Source organism: Scyliorhinus torazame, chromosome 5 (assembly GCF_047496885.1).
Source record: "Scyliorhinus torazame isolate Kashiwa2021f chromosome 5, sScyTor2.1, whole genome shotgun sequence".
Taxonomy (NCBI): Eukaryota; Metazoa; Chordata; class Chondrichthyes; order Carcharhiniformes; family Scyliorhinidae; genus Scyliorhinus; species Scyliorhinus torazame.
In genome coordinates, this window is record NC_092711.1 from 99,644,128 (window position 1) to 99,666,009 (window position 21,882).

The following is a 21,882-nucleotide window of genomic DNA, read 5'->3' on the forward strand; positions in this document are numbered from 1 at the left end:
CGCGTGCTCTAACATATATTAAGTCCACTTGCCTGTGGTTCTGCCTTCCTAGTTTTGAGCCTGTCAACTCACCTTCTCGTGATTGACAGCAGCAGTTTATGTGCATGGAACCTATTATCCTGTTGCAGATTTTCTGGATTCGTTCGTGGGATGTAGGTGTCGCTGGCTGGGTCAGCATTTGTTGCCCATCCCAGAGGGAGTTTAAGAGTCAACCACATTTCGGTGGGTCTGGAGTCATATGTAGACCCACGTAAGGATGATAGATTTCCTTCCCTGAAGGACAATAGTGAACCAGGTGGGGTTTTTTCAACAATCAACAATTGTTTCATGGTCGTTATTAGTATTTTAATTTCAGATTATTATTCAATTCATTTTCCACCATGTGCTCTGGTGGCATTCCAACCCACGTCCCCAGAGCATTACCCTGGGTTTCTGGATTGCTAGTCCAGTGACAATACCGCTACGCCTCTGCCTCCCTTGCACGGATCTTCACTGACCCTTGAACTGATCTGGGTGACCCATCAAAACGCTGCAATGAGTCCCGCTCTTGTTGCTGCTGGATCAAATGTAGCACATATAGGAACATCCTGTAACCTTGCATCTTCCAATATCTACAGGCGCTGGCTCACAAAACAAGCAGTAACAGCAAACAATGATATATCTGTGTTCCAACATGTATTTTTTCTTCACCTTCAGGTGCAACTTCATTGTGAATCAATTGTTAAATGGTCTATCATCAGGGAATATTATGGTGAGATACAGAAGAAGGTTTACACATTGATAATGGTCACCGTAATGATAGTTTCGGATCACTACTTAAGACAAGACAGTGAATAGAGCTATTCGAACAGAGTTCACGCATGCTTTTTTGTGTGATGGAAATGGTTGGTATATCATTAAATAAAATCAGTTGTTATCTGTTATCTGGGTGTTGCGCATCAGTGTCATTTAACGACAATTGTTGTCGAATGTTGCTGTGAAAAATGTCCGTCAGAATTCTGATATTGCTCTTCGTCTTTCTCTCTTTCTTTCTCTCACTCTCGCTCTCTCTCTCTCTAATATGCATCAGTATCGTTTCATTTGCATTATTCTGCACTTGTGTTTGTATGAGTTCTAATGAGTGTCGGAAACATTCTAATGAGGATTGATGGATATATTCATGCATCTGTGTGTGCGCATTGTGGTAGCCTATCAATGAACATGTATGATCTGAATTATGTGTTTCTCGTTACTGTGTTTCTGTGCTGATATATGTTTACAAATTGATCTTTGCATTTACCTCTGTTTATGTGTCTGGATTTGCAATAATGACTTTTTGTACGCATTCGAGCTTCCATTTGTGTGTATGTTAATATTGTTGACCGTATGATCCTGTTAAATTGTTTATTCATAGAAGGCCGAAAGGGCTGAAGGAGGCCATTCGGTCCATAAGTCTGCGCCGAACATCCGAAAGACCACCCGACCTAAGCCGATTAACCTGTCCTATCCCTGTAACCCCACCTAACCTGCACATCTTTGGACACTAATGGGCAAAGTAAGCATAGTCAATCCACCCAATCGGCGCATCTATGGGCTGTGGGAGGAAACCGGAGAACACGGAGGAAACTCACACAGACAAGGAGAGAATGTGCAAATTCCCACAGACAGTCATGCAAGGCCATAGCCCTGGCGCTGTGAGGCAGCAATGCTAACCACTGTGGCAATTTGTGCCGCCCCTTGGACTTATGTGGTAACGTCTGTTTTTGCCATATATATTTGTGTGCTTCTGCATGTCTGTTAACATCTGCGCCTATGTGTGTCACTGTGAATTTGTTAATGTTAGTTTATCGATTAAATGCATGTCGCTGTGTGTGCCTCTTCGTGTCCATGCATATATGTGTTCATTTCCCAAGATAGTATTTGTCTTCATGTCTACATTATTGTGTTCGTTCGGGTTTGCAAGTGCATTTGTTAATGTTTACCTTTGTGGGTCCCTGCATGTGTGCATGCTTGTGATGGCATATTATCTGCGGTTGTGTTTGTGCGTGTGTTTGCATGTGCGTGTTTTTGATTTTTTGCTACAAGTTTCACCAATAGCAATGCCTGGTCCTGGTGGCGTGCATTGTAGGGAATAGTATTCACAGCTCTGTGCAAAAGTGCGTTATTTGAGAGATGCAATATGACATCTGCTGAAATATCCCAAAATAATCACAGGACTAGCTTTGGAAACATAAATCACAGAACTGTGAAAAGGCCCTGGAGGATAGACTATTGGAATTCAACCGGTTGGAATATGATTATCTGTGATAAGATTTTGCAAAATTTCTGGAATGTTTAAATATGAACATCTCCAACACAAGTGGAAAGGTTGGGATCGTCGGCCGCATAGTGAGCTAGAAGCCGATTATGTATCGAGGGAGTGTTTGTCTCCTTCAGTAATAATTGTCCTTTCCCCTCCCTCTGGTGCAGAATGCGAGTTAAATGATTAACTCCTTCGTAGGGAATTCGAAAAACATTGTGTAAACATTTGCCCTTCTTCGTTACTCTGATGGAGAAATGTGATTACAATGGGTTGATAATTGCTGTCAACGCCCCCGACCCCGATCAAGGAAGTGTTAATGCACTGGGTTAATTTTCATAGAATTTACAGTGCAGAAGGAGACCATTCGGCCCATCGAGTCTGCACCGGCTCTTAGAAAGAGCACCCCACCCAAGGTCCACACCTCCATCCTAACCCAGTAACTACACCCAACACTAAGGGCAATTTTGGACACTAAGGGCAATTTATCATGGCCAATCCACATAATCTGCACATCTTTGGACTGTGGAAGGAAACCAGAGCACCCGGAGGAAACCCACGCACACACGGGTAGGATGTGCAGACTCCGCACAGACAGTGACCCAAGCCGGAATCGAACCTGGGGACCCTGGAGCTGTGAAGCAATTGTACTATCCACAATGCTACCGTGCTGCCCATTTCCAGCCGGGATGAAGAATTGTATCCTTTATTGCGTTCCTCACATTTCCATGGTTTCTCCATGGTGCCAGTTTCCTTGTATTTCTCCAGTTTGGACAATGAGTTGAAGCTTTGTCCACACACACAGAACACAATTACACTTTTTGCCCTCTGCGAATCGTGTAATGTTTTTTTACAGGCTGTTTAACTGGTTAAAGCTCTTTGTACAGTCCATGTACTGGAAACTCTCACTCCAGTGTGTGTCTTGATGGTTTTCCAGTCACAGATGTTTTAGATGGTGTCGTACAGGCAGAATACACAAACATTTCTCCTTCCAAATTCAATTACTGATGATATTCAGGCTGTGGTGACTTCAGATAATGCTGTGATGTTCAGTTTGAGCTTCCTGTTCGTAAATCCACCATTCTAATGCCCTGGAAAAGGAGTTTACAAAACTTTAAAGAGAGGAGAGAAATTCTGAATGTCCAATTCTATTTTCCATTAAAAATATTTTCCTCATTTGTACCTGTAAAGCAGTAAATCCTAATCCCATACACTCTCTTACCTCCCTGTGCTGGATGCAAATCCCACAGTGACTAACAGTCCCGTATTTTATAGGAATGCATTTGTGTCCACTGTCCCAGGCTGCATGCTGCCTGGATGTTGTCTGTCACATAAATTGGACCTTTCTCAATGCACAGGATCATGTTGCTTACTGTTTCTGTGTTGCAACAGCTCTGGCAGACACTTACCCCAGGCGGCCTGGTCCCAGCTCTGGCAGAATGCCAGCCTTTCAGTGCAGGCTGTGCCATAATTTTCACCATGAGAGTTGGTCAGCCCGGCAAACCCTGCACACCACCTTCACAATTCCTTTCCTTACAGCTCACCCCCTCCCTCCCCTCTGGCTGGGTTCAGTTCTCAAGCCCCTCTGTGCAAAGTGAGAATAAAATCAATTAATCAATCATTTTTTCACCTGGTCACTGGGACCCTGAAGTCTCGCCCACTCTGTTCCTTCACCAAGATGGCCGCACCTGAAGCCAACAATCCCCCCTGAAGCCAACAATCCCCCAAGAGCTGGAAACCCGGGACCTGCAGGTGGGGGTTTGGGGCCTCCAGCGGGTGTTTGAGAATCCTCCCCGCCCACCTGCCAGGGTTTCCTTCCTTGCCAGAGATCAGAGTCCTCATTGATTTGAGAGCAAAGTGAATTCTCTTATTTATCACCCCCCCCGCCATCCTCTGATGTGAACCATCCTCCAATGTCTGAAGCAGGATGGTGCCCGTTAACCTGGGCCTGTTCCCAGGAGGGAGGGAGAAGCCCCGCAGCTGCAAACCAGGGAGCTGACAATGATTGTGAAGGGTTTGCGGATCCACAAAGTGTTTCCAAATCCTCCCACCCACCGCCTGGTGCTGACTCTGCTTCTCCCTGACAAAAGCCTCTCCCCAGGCCAACACTGGATTTGCGCATGCTCCAAACTCCGTCCGTGCGCCTGCGCAGTGGTGTCTAACTACAGTTGCCGCACTGCGCATGCTCTGCATCACGCCCGGCTGACTGACGGAAGGTCAGGACGAATAGGAAGAGGGGGCGGGTCTGGGTGACCGAGCAGGAGCGGCTGGTCCTCCGACCAATCTGAGTGCATGAGGGGCGGGGCTGAGCCCGGATCTCCCTCTTGGCTGAAACTCTGCATCATTTTCAAAACTGATTTGTCTCAAACTCCAGGAGAAAACTGGACCTTTGTGTTTGTGGCTTTAATCAGATGTGGGTGTGGGGCAAACATTTCAACATTTGTTACTGAAATGTAGAAATCTGAAACTATGTTCACACAATTCAGGGGCTGGTTTAGCACACTGGGCTAAATCGCTGGCTTTTAAAACAGACCATGGCAGGCCAGCTGCACGGTTCGATTCCCGTACCAGCCTCCCCAAACAGGCTCCAGAATGTGGCGACGAGGGGCTTTTCACAGTAACTTCATTTGAAGCCTACTTGTGACAATAAGCGATTTTCATTTCACTTTCATTTCAAAAAGGAACAGAGCAGAGAAGAAGTACAACAGTGTCTTGTTTTTGGGTTACTGTGCATCAGATGGCTCTCACTACCTGTTACTTGATTAAAAGTATGTTTTGAATCACTCCTTCCTTCCAATCACCTGAGGAAGGAGCAGTGCTCCGAAAGCTAGTGATTTGAAACAAACCTGTCGGACTTTAACCTGGTGTTGTAAGATTTCTTGCTGTGCTCACCCCAGTCCAACGCCTACATCTCCACATCTTGTTTAAAGGTGTAGAAGGAGCTCGGGAGCTTTTAAAGAATGAGACACAGTGGGCGGGATTGTCTGTTCCTGAGACTAAGTGTTCACTCCGGGGAAGAATTCGTGGACTCCCATGACAGCAAAGCTGGCGCTGAACCTGGACTGACTCAGTGACTTTGGAGGGGCTAGCACCGCCACCACATGAAACACAATCCATTCCAATGAAAAACGGTGTGGGATCCACCGGGTCTGTGATTGACTCTCAGGAGGCTGACAAGCTGCAGCCGCATATGCACATTACACTCCCCACACACATTCATCCCAGTCAACAAGATGGCACTGATTGTGCTGGAGCACTCCCATCCCACTGATGGGTCAGCTGAGGCCAGAGGTCACCTAGCGGAATGCCCGAGGGGACACACATATGATCTGTGGCCCTAATTTCACAGCGGGCAGTCTCCTCCGTGCGCAGCTGCATGGCTGCCTTGCAGTCTGCAGCAATAGTGCTCTGCCCATCCACGCTGACCCCACAGCCCACCTCCTGGCCATACCCCACTACTCCCCCGAACTTGGCAGGATTCCCCCCCGGTCAGCGGCACAACTGTCAGCAAACTATGGCGATGTTGGACACTTTCTGAACCCCTTCTCACTCATCAGCCATGATGCCTGTTTCAAGATTTTTAACAACACAAGCGAACCTCGCCATCAGGATTTTGGCCCATCGAAGGCGGAGAATTGCAGAGGCCCCGGAGAATACCGGGTCGGGCCCGCCAATGATATTCAAATGCCGTTTACTGTATGTGCATTCTAGAACGCCGCTGTCAAGGCAATGGAGAATTGTGATATGGCATGAAATTGGTGCCCATCGCGATTTCGGAGTTGGAACTGATTCGCCACCCAATCGCGTTTCGCGATTCCGGCGTCGGTCGATGGAGAATCCCACCCAGTAACTATCACCCTGTTCAAAATGAAATAAAACTAACTGGTTGTCTTTACCAAGGAGGTAGAACAATAGAACATTTCAGCGCAGTACAGGCCCTTTGGCCCTCGATGTTGCGCCGACCGCTGAAACCACTCTAAAGCCCATCCACATTATTCCCTTATCATCCATATGTTTATCCAATGACTATTTAAATGCCCTTAATGTTGGCGAGTCCACTACTGTTGCAGGCAGGGCATGCCACGCCCTTACTACTCTCTGAGTAAAGAACCTACCTCTGACATCTGTCCTATATCTATCTCCCCTCAATTTAAATGTATGTCCCCTCGTGCTAGACATTACCATCCGAGGAAAAAGGCTCTCACTGTCCACCCTATCTAATCCTCTGATCATCTTGTATGCCTCAATTAAGTCACCTCTTAACCTTCTCTCTAACAACAAAGAACAAAGAAATGTACAGCACAGGAACAGGCCCTTCGGCCCTCCAAGCCCGTGCCGACCATACTGCCCGACAAAACCACAATCTTCTACACTTCCTGGGTCCGTATCCCTCTATTCCCATCCTATTCATATATTTGTCAAGATGCCCCTTAAATGTCCCTATCGTCCCTGCTTCCACTACCTCCTCCGGTAGTGAGTTCCAGGCACCCACTACCCTCTGCGTAAAAAACTTGCCTCGTACATCTACTCTAAACCTTGCCCCTCTCACCTTAAACCTATGCCCCCTAGTAATTGACCCCTCTACCCTGGGGAAAAGCCTCTGACTATCCACTCTGTCTATGCCCCTCATAATTTTGTATACCTCTATCAGGTCGCCCCTCAACCTCCTTCGTTCCAGTGAGAACAAACCGAGTTTATTCAACCTCTCCTCATAGCTAATGCCCTCCATACCAGGCAACATTCTGGTAAATCTCTTCTGCACCCTCTCTAAAGCCTCCACATCCTTCTGGTAGTGTGGCGACCAGAATTGAACACTATACTCCAAGTGTGGCCTAACTAAGGTTCTATACAGCTGCAACATGACTTGCCAATTCTTATACTCAATGCCCCGGCCAATGAAGGCAAGCATGCCGTATGCCTTCTTGACTACCTTCTCCACCTGTGTTGCCCCTTTCAATGACCTGTGGACCTGTACTCCTAGATCTCTTTGACTTTCAATACTCTTGAGGGTTCTACCATTCACTGTATATTCCCTACCTGCATTAGGCCTTCCAAAATGCATTACCTCACATTTGTCCAGATTAAACTCCATCTGCCATCTCTCCGCCCAAGTCTCCAGACAATCTAAGTCCTGCTGTATCCTCAGACAGTCCTCATCGCTATCCACAATTCCACCAACCTTTGTGGCATCTGCAAACTTACTAATCAGACCAGTTACATTTTCCTCCAAATCATTTATATATACTACAAAGAGCAAAGGTCCCAGCACTGATCCCTGTGGAACACCACTGGTCACAGCCCTCCAATTAGAAAAGCATCCCTCCATTGCTACCCTCTGCCTTCTATGGCCTAGCCAGTTCTGTATCCACCTTGCCAGTTCACCCCTGATCCCGTGTGACTTCACCTTTTGTACTAGTCTACCATGAGGGACCTTGTCAAAGGCCTTACTGAAGTCCATATAGACAACATCTACTGCCCTACCTGCATCAATCATCTTAGTGACCTCCTCGAAAAACTCTATCAAGTTAGTGAGACATGACCTCCCCTTCACAAAACCGTGCTGCCTCTCACTAATACGTCCATTTGCTTCCAAATGGGAGTAGATCCTGTCTCGAAGAATTCTCTCCAGTAATTTCCCTACCACTGAAGTAAGGCTCACCGGCCTGTAGTTCCCGGGATTATCCTTGCTACCCTTCTTAAACAGAGGAACAACATTGGCTATTCTCCAGTCCTCCGGGACATCCCCTGAAGACAGCGAGGATCCAAATATTTGTGTCAAGGCCTCAGCAATTTCCTCTCCAGCCTCCTTCGGTATTCTGGGGTAGATCCCATCAGGCCCTGGGGACTTATCTACCTTAATATTTTTTAAGACACCCAACACCTCGTCTTTTTGGACCACAATGTGACCCAGGCTATCTACACCCCCTTCTCCAGACTCAACATCTACCAATTCCTTCTCTTTGGTGAATACTGATGCAAAGTATTCATTTAGTACCTCGCCCATTTCATCTGGCTCAACACATAGATTCCCTTGCCTATCCTTCAGTGGGCCAACCCTTTCCCTGGCTACCCTCTTGCTTTTTATGTACGTGTAAAAAGCCTTGGGATTTTCCTTAACCCTATTTGCCAATGACTTTTCATGACCCCTTCTAGCCCTCCTGACTCCTTGCTTAAGTTCCTTCCTACTTTCCTTATATGCCACACAGGCTTCGTCTGTTCCCAGCCTTTTAGCCCTGACAAATGCCTCCTTTTTCTTTTTGACGAGGCCTACAATATCACTCGTCATCCAAGGTTCCCGAAAATTGCCGTATTTATCTTTCTTCCTCACAGGAACATGCCTGTCCTGTATTCCTTTCAACTGACACTTGAAAGCCTCCCACATGTCAGATGTTGATTTGCCCTCAAACATCCGCCCCCAATCTATGTTCTTCAGTTCCCGCCTAATATTGTTATAATTAGCCTTCCCCCAATTTAGCACATTCATCCTCGGACCACTCTTATCCTTGTCCACCAGTACTTTAAAACTTACTGAATTGTGGTCACTGTTACCGAAATGCTCCCCTACTGAAACATCTACCACCTGGCCGGGCTCATTCCCCAATACCAGGTCCAGTACCGCCCCTTCCCTAGTTGGACTGTTTACATATTGTTTTAAGAAGCCCTCCTGGATGCTCCTTACAAACTCCGCCCCGTCTAAGCCCCTGGCACTAAGTGAGTCCCAGTCAATATTGGGGAAGTTGAAGTCTCCCATCACCACAACCCTGTTGTTTTTACTCTTTTCCAAAATCTGTCTACCTATCTGCTCCTCTATCTCCCGCTGGCTGTTGGGAGGCCTGTAGTATACCCCCAACATTGTGACTGCACCCTTCTTATTCCTGATCTCTACCCATATAGCCTCACTGCCCTCTGAGGTGTCCTCTCGCAGTATAGCTGTGATATTCTCCCGAACAAGTAGCGCAACTCCGCCTCCCCTTTTACATCCCCCTCTATCCCGCCTGAAACATCTAAATCCTGGAACGTTTAGCTGCCAATCCTGCCCTTCCCTCAACCAGGTCTCTGTAATGGCAACAACATCATAGTTCCAAGTAGTAATCCAAGCTCTAAGTTCATCTGCCTTACCCGTAATGCTCCTTGCATTAAAACATATGCACTTCAGGCCACCAGACCCGCTGTGTTCAGCAACTTCTCCCCGTCTGCTCTGCCTCAGAGCCACACTGTCCCTATTCCCTAGTTCTCCCTCAATGCTCTCACCTTCTGACCTAGTGCTCCCGTGCCCACCCCCCTGCCATACTAGTTTAAACCCTCCCGTGTGACACTAGCAAACCTCGCGGCCAGGATATTTATGCCTCTCCGGTTTAGATGCAACCCGTCCATCTTATACAGGTCACACCTGCCCCGGAAGAGCTCCCAGTGGTCCAGATAACGGAAACCCTCCCTCCTCCACCAGCTGTTTAGCCACTTGTTTGTCTGCTCTATCTTCCTATTTCTAGCCTCACTGGCACGTGGCACAGGGAGTAATCCCGAGATTACAACCCTTGAGGTCCTGTCTTTTAACTTTCTTCCTAGCTCCCTGAACTCCTGCTGCAGGACCTCATGCCCCTTCCTGCCTATGTCGTTAGTACCAATATGTACAACGACCTCTTCCTGTTTGCCCTCCCCCTTCAGGATTCCCTCTACCCGTTCGGAGACATCCTGGACCCTGGCACCAGGGAGGCAACATACCATCCTGGAGTCTCTTTCACGTCCACAGAAGCGCCTATCTGTGCCCCTGACTATAGAGTCCCCTATTACTATTACTCTACTGCGCTTTGACCCTCCCTTCTGAACATCAGAGCCAGCCGTGGTGCCACTGCTCTGGCTGCTGCTGTTTTCCCCTGATAGGCTATCCCCCCCGACAGTATCCAAAGGGGTATATCTGTTCGAGAGGGGGACAACCACAGGGGATTCCTGCACTGACTGCCTGCCCTTTCTGGTGGTCACCCATTTCTCTGCCTGCACCTTGGGTGTGATCACATTTACATAACTGCGATCGATGACGCTTTCTGCCACCTGCATGCTCCTAAGTGCATCCAATTGCTGCTCCAACCGAACCATGCGGTCTGTGAGGAGCTGCAGTTGGGTGCACTTTCTGCAGATGAAGCCATCCGGGACGCTGGAAGCCTCCCGGACCTGCCACATCTCACAGTCAGAGCACAGCACCCCTCTAACTGACATTGCGTCAATTAATTAAAATTTGTCTTTTTTTTTAATACATTTTTAAAATTGCAAAGTTACTGTCAACTATCTGTTTCCTAGCACTAGATTTCTAATAGAAATGCGATAGCTAACTATAATACTCTCCGATCTCTGGCTTAGATATCCCTCTAAATTATAATTAAGTTATTATGTTTAATTAGTTCCCAAATACTCAAATTTTTTTAAAATTTAGGTTAGAATCCCAACCAGCCACTCTGGCCACAGCTTTTCTGTGATGTCACTTCAGTTTCCCCCCCGACACACACAATTTGAAAAAAGGTATAAAAGTAAAAATCACTTACTTACCTTCTTACCTTCTGAGTGTCTGAGATGTTCTCAGCTTCTCTCGCTCACAGAGACTGCTCCTCCACCTCCGATCCTTGACCTGCACAATGCTAATAATATAATAATAATATAATATGGCACTTACCTTACACCAATGTGTCTTATTATTAGGTTAGAGGAGGAGGGCGGGTGGGAGACACTACACGTGTAGTGTCTCGGGTTTCCACTCCACCAGAATTTATTGGTTGGGGGGGGGGGGGGGGGGGACTTGCCAGAGGTCGAACTTCCGGTTCCCGCCTTATATAAAAACAAATAAAACAGAACGAAAACAGCCTCAAGTCCCTCAGCCTTCCCTCATAAGATCTTCCCCCCCATACCAGGCAACATTCTGGTAAATCTCCTCTGCACCCTTTCCATTGCTTCCACATCCTTCCTATAATGCGGCAACCAGAATTGCACGCAATACTCCAAATGAGGCCACACCAGAGTTTTGTACAGCTGCAACATGACCTCATGGCTCCGAAACTCAATCTCTCTACCAATAAAAACTAACACACCGTACGCCTTCTTAACAACCCTCTCAACCTGGGTGGCAACTTTCAGGGATCTATGTACATGGACACCGAGATCTCTCTGCTCATACACACTACCAAGAATCTTACCATTAGCCCAGTACTCTGTCTTCCTGTTATTCCTTCCAAAATGAATCACCTCACACTTTTCTGCATTAAACTCCATTTGCCACCTCTCAGCCCAGCTCTGCAGCTTATCCATGTCCCTCTGTAACTTGTAACATCCTTCCGCACTGTTCACAACTCCACCAACTTTAGTGTTATCTGCAAATTTACTCACCCATCCTTCTACGCCCTCCTCCAGGTGATTTATAAAAATGACAAACAGCAGTGGCCCCAAAACAGATCCTTGGGGTACACCACTAGTAACTGGACTCCAGGCTGAACATTTCTCATCAACCACCACCCTTTGTCTTCTTCCAGCTAGCCAATTTCTGATCCAAACTGCTAAATCACCCTGAATCATATGCCTCCGTATTTTCTGCAATAGCAACCGTGGGGAACCTTATCAAACGCTTTACTGAAATCTATGTACACCACATCAGCTGCTTTACCGTCTTCCACCTGTTTGGTCACCTTCTCAAAGAACTCAATAAAGTTTGTAAGGCACGACCTACCCTTCACAAAACCGTGTTGACTTTCTCTAATCAAATTATTCCTTTCCAGATGATTATACATCCTATCTCTTATAAACCTTTCCAAGATTTTGCCCACAACAGAAGTAAGGCTCACTGGTCTATAGTTACCGGGGTTGTCTCTACTCCCCTTTTTGAACAAGGGGACAACATTTGCTATCCTCCAGTCTTCTGGCACTATTCCTGTAGACAAAGATGACTTAAAGATCAAAGCCAAAGGCTCAGCAATCTCCTCCCTAGCTTCCCAGAGAATCCTAGGATAAATCCCATCTGGCCCAGGGGACTTATCTATTTTCACACTTTCCAGAATTGCTAACACCTCCTCCTTATGAACCTCCAGCCCTTCTAGTCTAGTAGCCTGTATCTCTGTAACAGAAAGGATTGATGAGGGTAATGCTGCTAATGCCATGTACATGGACTTTCAGTAGGCATTCAATACAATGCAACACAACAGACTAACAGTCAATGGATATTTTTCAGGCTGGAGGATGGTTTGTAATGGTGTTCCCCAGGGGTCGGTATTTGGACCCCTATTTTTCCTGGTGTATACTAATGATCTAGATCGTGGTCTGTGGGGGACAATTTCAAAGTTTGCAGATGACACAAAACTTGGGAGTATTACAAACTGTGAAGAATACAGTGTAGAGCTTGCAATTGGACATAGGTTGGTGGCGTGGGCAGATGGGTGACAGATTAAATTCAATGTGGAGAAGTGTGAGGTAATACATTTTGGGAGGAAGAGCATGGAGAAACAATATAAAATAATGGGTAAACTTCTTAAGGGAGTGCAGGAGCAGAGGAACCTGCGTGTATAGATGCAGAAGACATTAAAGGTGGCAGGATAGGTGAAGTGAGCAGTTAAAGCATATAATATGAGCTTCATTAATAAGGGCATAGACTACAGGAACAACTGGTTATGCCAAACTTGTACAAGAAAGGGCAGCATGGTGGTGCAGTGGTAGCACTGCAGTCTCCGAGGTCCCACGGTCGATCCCGGCTCTGGGTCACTGTCCGTGTGGAGTTTGCACATTCTCCCAGTGTTTGCGTGGGTTTCGCCCCCACAACCCAAAGATGTGCAGGGTAGGTGGATTGAACACCCTAAATTGCCCCTTAATTGGACAAAAATGAATTGGGTACTCTAAATTTATTTTTAAAAACTTGTACAAGACGCTAGTTAGACCGCAGCTTGGAATATTGTGTACAGTTCTGGGTGCATTACTTCTTCCAACTAACAACAGGAGACCCAGGGACAGGTAATAACAGTTTATTCATGATTCCAGCATGGCGAGAACTATCGCAGAGGAATGTCTTGAGCAGCACCTTCCCCTGATTCTGCTCTTTGTCTTTCCCACCTATATGTTTAATGTCACCTGGCTGGAGCTCAGAAGAGTGGGTGGTGTAGGGGAGGGTGATGGTCATATGAGAAGAACAGAATTTCAACCTGGACACAGTCCACGAGCACAGTGACCATCAAGCATGGTATTTATTCTCAATCTAGTTATCAGACTTATTTTTATTTTGCCCCTCACACACTTATCACCATGGTAACACAGATACTGTACTTCCTTCCCTCATTTGTGAATAGCCAACAAAAGACTTGTTCCTCCCAGTTTATCCAGATCATCATGTGGAACTTCCCAATTCGTCTTCCTGTCGCATGGCCGGATTAGTTTGGACACAGGTTCAAGTGGTGATGAACATCCTGGTGTTTCCTCAGCCACCAGTAGTAATTATGAACATATGGGGACAAGAAAGAGAAACACTCCCCCAATATGATCCCAAAACAAAATTAATTCTTTTGCAAGACAGCAAGATGTAATGCAAGACAAATTAGAGCCATTTTGTGATAGAAAACCTCATCATGTAGGATGGGTGAGACCTTACTTGCTGTGAAGGATGAGAGAAAGTCTTTGCAATGGTGCACCACCTCTTTGACCACACTCACTTCAGGGTCAGGGTCAGGGTCCTGACAAGTTTTTAAATGAGTTTAACTGGAGTCTGACACACCAGTGCCAATGATTGTGCTTTATCTTTTGGGTGGATCGCATGGAGTCTCCTCTAAAGCAGCTTTCCTGGTGAGTCAGCCTGCCTGGTTATTACCATCACCCTCTTCACTTAACTCCTGCTGCTGATGTACCTTCACCTTACAAATAACAATTTGTCCTGGATTTTACAAGCATGGAGAGAGCTATCACAGAGGAACCTCTTGAGTAGCACCTTCCCCTGATTCTGCTCTTTGTCTTTCCCACCTACATGTTTAATATCACCTGGCTGGAGCTCAGAAGAGTGGATGAGGTAGGGAAGGGTGGTGATCATATGAGATTCTAAATTCTCCCTCTGTGTACCTGAACAGGCGCTGGAATGTGGCGACTAGGGGATTTTCACATTAAATTCATTGCAATGTTAATGTAAGCCTACTTGTGGCAATAAAGATTATTATCATCCCAAATCATTCAGAGTTTGGAGTGGAGGGTGAATAGTTTCCTTCCTGCTGTGCAGAGGCTGTATGTGAAATGAAAATGAAAATCGCTTATTGTCACAAGTAGGTTTCAAATGAAGTTACTGTGAAAAGCCCCTAGTCGCCACATTCCGGCGCCTGTTCAGGGAGGCTGGTGCAGGAATTGAACCGTGCTGCTGGCCTGCCTTGGTCTGCTTTCAAAGCCAGCTATTTAGCCATGTGCTAAACCAGCCCTGTGTGTTTTTTTGCCAGAGAAGTATGTTTTCAGCGAGGGTGTTACAACTAATGGAGCTTTCAGAATAGTTGTAATGTTATCAGGAACAATTTCAAAGGCTGTGATTATTATGATGTCCTGAAGTTTCTGGGCTAAATACCATGGTGGGTGTTTAATAAGGACACTACAGCTGTTATTGGGAATCAAAGGCACAGCACCAGACTGATACGGACCTTTTTCATAAAACCCAGATTCATTCACAAATCACAGTACAGTCTAAGAGTGATGTGGGTCTATTAGAATTGGCTTGTTTCGACTTCTGGGTGCGGCGATGACCAGCTAAGTCGCACGTTTCGGCAGCTCCCGGTGGAAAGGACTTTTGGGCTCTTAATAGGAGCCCCAACGGCAATTTTAACGGCTAAAAACACTGTGCGGTAAACCAGAAGGGAATCCTCCCTGGACACGGATGGAAAAAGGAGAGGAAAGTGGCCAGATTGAGCTGGATCCTCTAGAGCAGCGGCCAGGAAGGCAGGCACAAAGCAAGATGGCGTCGGAAGGAGGCAGTTTAATATGGGGCCCTGACCAACAAGAGTTCCTGCGGCGTTGCATGGAAGAACTTAAAAAGGAGATGAAGAAGGAGCTGTTGGCCCCGATATTACAGGCGATTGAAGGGCTAATGGAGGAGCAAAAGACCCAGGAGCAGGAGCTTCGGGTCATGAAGGCAAAGGCTGCTGAGAATGAGGATGACATACAGGGCCTGGTGGTGAAGATAGAGATGCACGAGGCACAACACAAAAGGTGTGAGAAAGACTGGAGGTGCTGGAGAATAATGCGAGGAGGAAGAATTTAAGGATTCTTGGTCTTCCCGAAGGTGCAGAAGGGGCGGACGTCGGGGCACATGTGAGCACGTTGCTGCACTCGTTAATGGGATCGGAGGCCCCGACGGGCCCGCTGGAGGTGGAGGGAGCCTATCGAGTTATGGCGTGAAGACCAAGGGCTGGAGAAATTCCTCGAGCCACAGTGGTGAGACTTCTCCGATATAAGGACAGAGAGATGGTCCTCAGATGGGCAAAGAAAACTCGGAGCAGTAGGTGGGAGAACGCGGTGATCCGCGTATATCAAGATTGGAGTGCGGAGGTGGCGAGAAGGAGGGCAAGCTTTAATCGGGCCAGGGCCGTGCTGCACAAAAGGAAGGTTAAATTTGGAATGCTGCAGCCGGCAAGACTGTGGGTCACACATCAAGGGAAACACCACTACTTTGAAACGGCAGAAGAGGCGTGGACATTTATTGTCGAGGAGAAACTGGAATAAGCGGGCTAGAAAAAGAACGTTTGGGACAAAGTGGTGGGGTGAATATGTGGAGTGAAGGGGGGGAAAAGGGGGAAGAGATGATTTCCCAAGTTGTTAATCCTGCGACCCTGTAACTTTTCTCTCTTCCCCATGTCATGGGGGAGGAGTGGAGGGAGGATGAGGAGCTGGGGGCGCCGGCCATTGGGGGCGGGGCCAAATGGGAAGCGCTGGCTTTGTTCCCGTGCTATGGTAATCATGGCGGGAACAGGGAAGCAGGAAGGAGGGGGCCTCACACAGTGTGAGCCGAGGTCACGGGGAAAGCCGAGGTCGGCCAGAGTTTGCTGACTTCTGGGAGCAACATGGGGGGTGCAATTACGCTAGTGAGGGTTCTAGCGGGGGGGGGGGGGTAACAGGGTTGCTGCTGCTGGGGAGAAGGGGGAGCTGGTATGGGGTGGGGTGGTCGGGGCGGGAAGGCGCCGTTGGGGGGAGATACGGCTACGTGGGAACCGGGTGAGGAGCTGGATTGAAAAAGGAGATGGCTAGTCGACAAGGGGGGTGGCGTAAAGAGCCCCCCAACCCGGCTGATCACGTGGAATGTGAGAGGGCTGAAGGGGCCGATTAAGAGGGCACGGGTACTCGCACACCTAAAGAAACTTAAGGCAGATGTGGTTATGCTCCAGGAGACGCATCTGAAACTGATAGACCAGGTCAGACTACGCAAAGGATGGGTGGGGCAGGTGTTTCATTCGGGGCTAGACGCAAAAAGCAGGGGGGTGGCTATACTAGTGGGGAAGCGGGTAATGTTTGAGGCAAAGACCATAGTGGCGGATAGTGGAGGCAGATACATGATGGTGAGTGGCAAATTGCAAGGGGAGGCGGTGGTCTTAGTGAACGTATATGTCCCGAACTGGGATCATGCCAACTTTATGAGGCGTATGTTAGGACGTATCCCGGGCCTAGAGGTGGGGAGGTTGGTAATGGGTGGAGATTTTAATACGGTGCTGGACCCAGGGCTGGACAGATCGAGGTCCAGGACCGGAAGGAGGCCGGCTGCAGCTAGGGTGCTTAAGGACTTTATGGAGCAGATGAGAGGAGTAGACCCCTGGAGATTTAGTAGACCTGGGAGTAAGGAGTTTTCATTTTTCTCCTTTGTCCACAAAGTTTATTCACGAATAGACTTTTTTGTTTTGGGAAGGGCACTGATCCCGAAGGTGACGGGGAGGGAGTACACGGCTATAGCTATTTCGGATCACGCTCCACATTGGGTGGACCTGGAGATAGGGGAGGAAAAACAACAGCGTCCACACTGGAGAATGGACATGGGATTATTGGCAGATGAGGGGGTGTGTTTAAGGGTGAGGGGGTGTATTGAAAGGTACTTGGAACTCAATGATAATGGGGAGGTTCAGGTGGGAGTGGTCTGGGAGGCACTGAAGGCAGTGGTTAGAGGGGAGCTGATATCTATTAGGGCACATAAAGGAAAGCAGGAGGGTAGGGAAAGGGAGCGGTTGTTGAAAGAACGTCTGAGGGTGGGCAGACAATATGCGGAGGCACCGGAGGAGGGACTGTACAGGGAAGGCAAAGGCTACATGTAGAATTTGACTTCTTGACTACGGGTAATGCAGAGGCACAATGGGGGAAGGCACAGGGTGCACAGTACGAATATGGGGAGAAGGCGAGCAGGTTGCTGGCCCACCAACTGAGGAAAAGGGGAGCAGCGAGGGAGATAGGGGGGGTGAGAGACGAGGAGGGAGAGATGGAGCGGGGAGCGGAGAGAGCGAATGGAGTGTTCAAGGCATTTTATGAAAGATTATATGAAGCTCAGCCCCCGGATGGGAAGGAGAGAATGATGTGCTTTCTGGATCAGCTGGAATTTCCTAAGGTGGAGGAGCAGGAGAGGGCGGGACTGGGACCACAGATTGAGACGGAGGAAGTAGTGAAAGGGATTGGGAGCATGCAGGCGGGGAAGGCCCCGGGACCAGACGGATTCCCAGTTGAATTCTATAGGAAATATGTGGACTTGATGGCCCCGCTACTGATGAGAACCTTCAGTGAGGCGAGGGAAAGGGGGCAGCTGCCCCCGACTATGTCAGAGGCAACGATATCGCTCCTCCTAAAGAAGGAAAAAGACACGCTGCAATGCGGGTCCTACAGGCCCATTTCCCTCCTGAATGTGGACGCTAAGATTCTGGCCAAGGTAATGGCAACGAGGATAGAGAATTGTGTCCCGGGGGTGGTTCATGAGGACCAAACTGGGTTTGTGAAGGAGAGACAGCTGAATACAAATATACGGAGGCTGCTAGGGGTAATGATGATGCCCCCACCAGAGGGGGAAGCGGAGATAGTGGTGGCGATGGATGCCGAGAAAGCATTTGATAGAGTGGAGTGGGATTATTTGTTGGAGGTGCTGAGGAGATTTGGCTTTGGAGATGGGTATATCAGATGGGTACAGTTGCTGTATAGGGCCCCGATGGCGAGCGTGGTCACGAATGGACGGGGGTCTGATTATTTTCGGCTCCATAGAGGGAAGAGGCAGGGATGTCCTCTGTCCCCGTTATTGTTTGCACTGGCGATTGAACCCCTGGTCATAGCATTGAGGGGTTCCAGGAAGTGGAGAAGTGGAGGGGAGTACTCAGGGAAGGAGAAGAACACCGGGTATCTCTGTATGCGGATGATTTGTTGCTATATGTGGCAGACCCGGCGGAGGGGATGCCAGAGATAATGCGGATACTTGGGGAGTTTGGGGATTTTTCAGGGTATAAACTGAACATGGGGAAAAGTGAGTTGTTTGTGGTGCATCCAGGGGAGCAGAGCAGAGAAATAGAGGATTTACCATTGAGGAAGGTAACAAGGGACTTCCAGTACTTGGGGATCCAGATAGCCAAGAATTGGGGTACACCACATAGGCTTAATTTAACGCGGTTGGTGGAACAGATGGAGGAGGACTTTAAGAGATGGGACATGGTGTCCCTGTCACTGGCAGGTAGGGTGCAGGCGGTTAAAATGGTGGTCCTCCCGAGATTCCTTTTTGTGTTTCAGTGCCTCCCGGTGGTGGTCACAAAGGCTTTTTTCAAACGAATCGAGAAGAGTATTATGAGTTTTGTGTGGGCTGGGAAGACCCCGAGAGGAGGGGATTTTTGCAGCGTAGTAGGGACAGAGGGGGGCTGGCACTACCGAGCCTAAGTGAGTACTACTGGGCCGCCAATATTTCAATGGTGTGTAAGTGGATGGGAGAAGGGGAGGGAGCGGCGTGGAAGAGATTGGAGAGGGCGTCCTGCAGGGGGACTAGCCTACAAGCAATGGTGACGGCACTGTTGCCGTTCTCACCGAAGAAATACACCACAAGCCCGGTGGTGGTGGCTACATTGAATATTTGGGAGCAGTGGAGACGGCATAGGCGAAAGACAGGAGCCTCGGTGCGGTCCCCGATAGGAAATAACCATAGGTTTGTTCCGGGGAGAATGGATGGGGGATTTGGAGCATGGCAAAGAGCAGGGGTAGCACAATTGAGAGATCTGTTCATGGATGGGACGTTTGCGAGTCTGGGAGCGCTGACGGAAAAATATAGGTTGCCCCAAGGGAATGCATTTTGGTATATGCAACTGAGGGCTTTTGCGAGTCAACAAGTGAGGGAATTCCCGCAGCTCCCGACGCAGGAGGTGCAGGATAGAGTGATCTCAGAGACTTGGGTGGGGGATGGTAAGGTGTGAACATATATAGGGAAATGAGGGACGAGGGGGTGATCATGGTAGATGAGCTGAAAGGGAAATGGGAAGAAGAGCTGGGGGAGGAGATTGAGGAGGGGCTGTGGGCTGATGCCTTACGTAGGGTAAACTCATCGTCCTCGTGTGCCAGGCTGAGCCTGATACAATTTAAGGTGTTACACAGGGCGCATATGACTGGAGCACGGCTCAGTAAATTTTTTGGGGTAGAGGATAGGTGTGCGAGATGCTCGAGAAGCCCAGCGAATCACACCCACATGTTCTGGTCATGCCCGGCACTACAGGGGTTTTGGGTGGGGGTGGCAAAGGTGCTTTCGAAGGTGGTGGGGGTCCAGGTCGAACCAAGCTGGGGGTTGGCTATATTTGGGGTGGCAGAAGAGCCGGGAGTGCAGGAGGTGAGAGAGGCTGATGTTTTGGCCTTTGCGTTCCAAGTAGCCCGGCGCAGGATATTGTTAATGTGGAAGGAAGCCAAACCCCCGGGTGTGGAGACCTGGATAAACGACATGGCAGGGTTTATAAAGTTAGAACGGATTAAGTTCGTATTAAGGGGTTCGGCTCAAGGGTTCACCAGGCGGTGGCAACCGTTCGTCGACTACCTCACAGAAAGATAGACGGAATGGAAAAGAAGAAGACAATAGCTGCAACCCAGGGGGGAGGAGGGGGAAGTGGGGGGGGGGGGGGAAGGGGGGGGGGAAGGGGGGGGGGAAGGGGGGAAGGAATCGGACGGACTCTCAGGGTTGTTATTGTATATGTATAGGCATTTGTTATAGGTAATTGTATATTGAACTGTTGGATTGTATCTTTGGAGCGTATTTATTTTTGACAAGGCAGTTGCCATTTCGTTTTGTTTTTGTTTCTGTTCATATATTATTTATTTATTTGTTTAAAACTGGCCACTGTTATTTATATTGCTTTATTGTTGTGTAAAAGAAACACTACGTACTGTTATGTTTGGCCAAAAAATCTTGAATAAAATATATTTTAAAAAAAAGAATTGGCTTGTTTCCTCTGACAGGTTTGCGGTGCCCTTTCATACGGCAACATTCCAGCTGAGTGATAATGGGGGGCACGGTAGCACAGTGGTTAGCACTGTTTCTTCACAGCGTTCGGGACTCGGGTTCGATTCCCGGCTTGGGTCACTGTCTGTACGGAGTCTGCACATTCTTCCAGTGTCTGCATGGGTTTCCTCCAGGGTGCTCCGATTTCCTCCCACAAGTCCCAAAAGACATGCTTGTTAGGTGAATTGGACATTCCAAATTTTCCCTTTGTGTACCCGAACAGGCGCTGTGATGTGGTGACTAGGGGATTTTCACAGTAACTTCGATTTTTTTTTTGATTTGATTTGATTTATTGTCACATGTACTGAAGTACAGTGAAAAGTATTTTTCTGCGACCGTGGGAAGGTTCACAGTACATACATAATAGACAAAAAGAATAATCAACAGAGTACATTGACAAATGGTACATCGACAAACAGTGGTTGGTTACAGTGCGGATCAAAGGGCCAAACAGAGCAAATACATGAGCAGGAGCAGCATAGGGCGTTGTGAATAGTGTTCTTACAGGACATCAAACCTGTAAGAAAACATAGAAGAACATTATTAGTAATTATATAAGAAGTGGAAAATACTTTTAGTAGGTCAGAATGGTGATAGGAGATAAAAGAAAAAGGTGTGGGGCGAGAGCTCGCAGAGAGTCGCCATGCTCTGGCGCCATCTTGGATCTTTACAGTGTTCATAGAGTGTCATAGAATTTACAGTGCAGAAGGAGGCCATTCGGCCCATCGAATCTGCACCAGCCCTTGGAAAGAGCATACCTAAGCCCATACCCCCGCCCTAGCCCCATAACGCAGTAACCCCACCCAACACAACCTTTTTGGACACCAAGGGCAATTTAGCATGGCCTGCACCTGACCTGACATTTTTGGACTATGGGACAAAACCGGAGCACAGGGAGGAAAACCATGCAGCCACGGGGAGAACATGCAAACTCCACACAGACAGTGACCCAGCCAGGAATCGAACCTGGACCCTGGAGCTGTGAAGCAACTGTGCTAACCACTGTGCTACCGTGCCCCCCACTGTACTGGGGTTAATGTCAGCCTACTTGTGACATATGATTCTGATATTGATTTTGACATTGCAGGATATTAATGCCTTTAATTTGTAACCCCATAATTCATCTGCTCTATCA

General features: G+C 48.0%; 1 long non-coding RNA gene across 2 annotated transcripts in view; it reads left to right on the plus strand.

Annotated features, from left to right (window-relative positions):
- LOC140419167 (uncharacterized) overlaps positions 1-21,882 on the plus strand; it is a 415,920-nt gene that overhangs the window by 6,386 nt on the left and 387,652 nt on the right. Inside the window, exon 2 of one of the 2 annotated variants that reach the window (XR_011945573.1) lies at positions 697-923. The exons of the other annotated variant lie outside the window; for it this stretch is intronic. This is a non-coding gene — a long non-coding RNA (uncharacterized lncRNA). Of the gene's footprint in view, positions 1-696; positions 924-21,882 lie in introns of those variants that run through there. 2 annotated transcript variants of the gene reach the window in all.